This window comes from Pollicipes pollicipes, unplaced genomic scaffold, assembly GCF_011947565.3.
Source record: "Pollicipes pollicipes isolate AB1234 unplaced genomic scaffold, Ppol_2.1 Scaffold_2555;HRSCAF=2994_pilon_pilon_pilon, whole genome shotgun sequence".
In the NCBI taxonomy this organism is placed as follows: Eukaryota; Metazoa; Arthropoda; class Thecostraca; order Pollicipedomorpha; family Pollicipedidae; genus Pollicipes; species Pollicipes pollicipes.
The window spans coordinates 41770799-41774599 of NW_023596136.1; positions in this window are offsets into that span (position 1 = coordinate 41770799).

The following is a 3801-nucleotide window of genomic DNA, read 5'->3' on the forward strand; positions in this document are numbered from 1 at the left end:
AATTGTCAAGCCCCCGGGCCCTCAATTTACGTTGGTCGGGGTTGCCTAGTTAATGAGGGCTCCCTTTGTCGTTCAAGAACCCACAGTGCCTAAGAGGGGTCCTGAGTTAGCAAAGGGCTCCAAGCTGTCTGGTGGCGGTGCTCGAGTGAGCCCGATGTGGGGCCCGAATGACTGATCGGGACCAACGGCCAAGGGCCCAATTGGAAGTCTGAAGGGCCCGAAGTACCCGAAGCATAATCTGTCGGTCACATCAAGATCTTCGCTCGTGGAACCGAGACCGCAAACGTAAGTCAGGGGCCCTATTACACCGACTGAGGATTCCTGGTGCCACACGGGCCTCTATTTCGGGCCGAGACCATCAATACCGAACAGTTGGCTCCGTACCGCTTTGTGCCCTAGGCTCATTGCGCAAACAGGAACAAGGCCGAGGTCTGCGATTTGCATTGGTCAGGGTCCCTGATGTAATGAGCGGCTCTGTGCCAATCAGCACACAATGCCGAACAGGAGGCCCGGTGTCGACAATTAGGTCCGATTGGGCCAGGTGCATTTTCTAAAGGGGTCTGAAGGGTGTCCAGAAAGGGACCCTAAGGGCCCCTCCAAAAAAAAGATAAAAGACCCGACTGGAAGACTAAATGGCCCAAAGGCATTTGTCACATTGAGGTGAGGCCGTGACCTCAAATATCAGTCAGAGTGCGTCTTACACTGATTGGGAGCCCTTGGACAATACGGTCTACTCTATTAGCAAGAGACCACAAACAACGAGCAGTCGGCTCTGTGTTGTATGAGCCCTGGGCTCTATTTCCTATGAAAGGACAAGCCTGGGAGCTTTGCAGCAATGCGGGGGGGGAGGGGGGCTTCTATGACGACCAGGGATCCACATTTCAGGGGTCCCGTGTCAGCCAGGGGGTCATTAGCTGAGCAGAGACACGGACGGGTCTTTGAATACTAGAGGACATCTTGCGTTTTCTCGCCCTCAATGGAAGATAATGAGAGTGCCCTGTCTCAGTCCGGGGCTTCTGTACCGACCGGGGCCTTCGTCCCCATGTCAGCCAATGACCCTTTTCGAAATATTGAAGTCTCTATGCCAAAAGTTATTGGACCACCTGCGGTGATAATGGATTCTTTTTGGATAAAGGATTCTGCGACATGCTTCTAATTAAGTTCACGTCAAGAGGTGCAACTGTGCAGAAAACTGTGTAGAAAATTACCAACTTTGCAGAAAATTCCAGACAAAAAATACCACATTGGTGACCTAGAGGATATTTGAATTCAGTGGGGTCAAACCTACAAACCATGCTGATGTTAAGTTTAAAATGCTAACCGGGTCCATATGATAAGTTCAATGCTTTTCTGTTGTCCAAAATAATGTTTTGTACATCTGTAGGTACCGAAGATGCCACAGCTGTCGTCCACATTACACATAGTGCCTTCGACGTTTGACAATGTATTTGAAACAAATTAAGAACAAGCACGTTGGTGCATGAAATGAGACGCTATCAGCGTCACTAACACGATGAAGATGTGGTTACATGCGTCACACTCGCTCATCTGGTTTCTGCGCCATTGGCAACGTAGGTCACTTACCTTCGATGACCCCACGTGACCTTGCATCTCTTCTCAGATTTTTGTGACCACATTATGCATCAGAGTGATATCACAACATAATTTAAGCGGCGTATTCGAATTATTCATCTAATATCACCTTTTAAAACTCCCTATTTTGTGCTCAACAAGTATCTACAGAAAGTGCCTGTGGAGATACGTCATGACCCGTACCACGGTCATGTGTGCTGTGGAAATATGATGGGTGCGCACGTGAGTATTCCTCCTTATATACATACACCAAAGCTACGCAACATACTACGAATTTGCATCAATTCCAAAATATAGTAAAAATTTGTCCGATTTTAGATCACCGACTTTGGATGTTACAAGCAATCATGAAATTTGCAGACTGTAGGTACCATCATGTTCCATTTCTACAAGTGTGAGCAATGACAAATGACCCAAAACAAAATTATGTGTGGTTGAAGTGTTTAAAGATTGGCCCTTTGATCTGACCTGAGGTCCCTAATGTTAATAGACCAGAACTCCAATCAGCACATAGCATGCCAAACCGATAGACCAACAGGTACTGCAAATTCACTGTTGCTGCAAGCGTTCGTTATTTACCTGTGCGCGAAAAACAGTCGAACTGGAAGTCAACTTCCCCCCCCCCGTCGCGCGCGGATTAAGCGGCGTGCCATGTCCCACCACATGTAGGTCGCACCCTTGTGGGCGTCGCCATCAGCGGTGGTGACACCATGGGGCATGGGGATGCGTCACCCACAATTTACAGAACGTGAGTAATAGTAGTCTGCATTCTCAGACCCGAAACTGTCAAGGGCATGACCACACGCTCTGGTGAAGCAATCACACGCGCAAAATGTTACAACCCCCGAGGTATTGAACGTAATTATTACAACACTCCAGAAATATCAGAACAAATGAATCACGCGTCAGCCTTTTCAATATGAAGGTCCTCGTACTGTGTATGTTGGAGCTCACGCTCGCCACTTCGGCTGCTGAACCTCATTGCCACGCTTCTCGACAAACTGTCTGCAGGGGTGAAATATTGCATGTCTTTTTGGGGTCATGTCCACCCCTAAACCATGACATCGACCTCTGACAGCACAAAATCAGTGGCATGAGTCCAGCAAAACTCAAACCATTTCACTCTTGCAGCCCAATTTTCAAAATTTCTGTCCTTTAATTGACTCCGCTATTGTAAGTCTAGTGAAAGTGACTTGGTGATGAGATGATGACCGTATAGTGGCAAAGCAGCGTGCATGCTGAAATTCGGAATGGTTTTGGCAAAATCGTTGATCTGAAATGCTTGTCTCCAACTTGGTGTGCTATATCATAGCCGCACCGTGGCAGAATCAGGGGAAGGAGAGCGCCATTCCCGGGCGATGGTCCACAACGTTTGGGACCATTTAGACCAGACTCAGGCCTTTGTATTGCCATCCAAATATTGCCATAGTTGCTGGGACCGAGACTTTCCAACTGGGCCCCTTGAACAGAAGGGACGCTCTCATTGAACTAATGGACCCCCCGACCATGTAAGTCGCGATCACAGGGCCTTGTTCCCCCCCCCAGCGTTCATCGTTCACCCAGAGTTTGAATCCGTGCTTGGTTTTATCGACACAGTAGAGGGCCCCAACCCTACAGCCATACACCAGATGCACAGCTGTTACGGGCCTGGGCTTATGTGTATAGAAGCATGCTCCTATTTCATGAAGAGCTTGGTCTGAAGACCAAGTATAACATCTGTGTCACGTTGAAGTAAAGGCCACATTTTTGGCCCTTGCTTTAGTGCCGGCCATATCCTCAGTAGCCTTTATAGCTGTAACCGTGGTAACCGCCGTAGCCGCCATAACCACCGTAGCCGCCGTGCCGTCCATAGCCGCCATAACCACCATAGCCGCCGTAACCGCCGTAGCCACCCTAACGACCGTACCGCCGTAACCGCCGTAGCCGCCATAACCACCGTAACCACCGTAACCGCCGTAACCGCCGTAGCCGCCATAACCACCGTATCCGCTGTAACCGCCGTAGCCGCCGTAACCACCGTAGCCGCCGTAACCACCGTAGCCGCCATAACCGCCGTACCCGCCGTATCCGCCGTAACCGCCGTATTTGTAAAGACCGCGGCCGCCGTAACCGCCGTATCCCTTGTAGCCGCCATAGCCGCCGTATCCTCCGTAGCCGCCATAGCCGCCGTAGCCGCCGTATCCACCAAAGCCGCCGTGCCAACGCCAC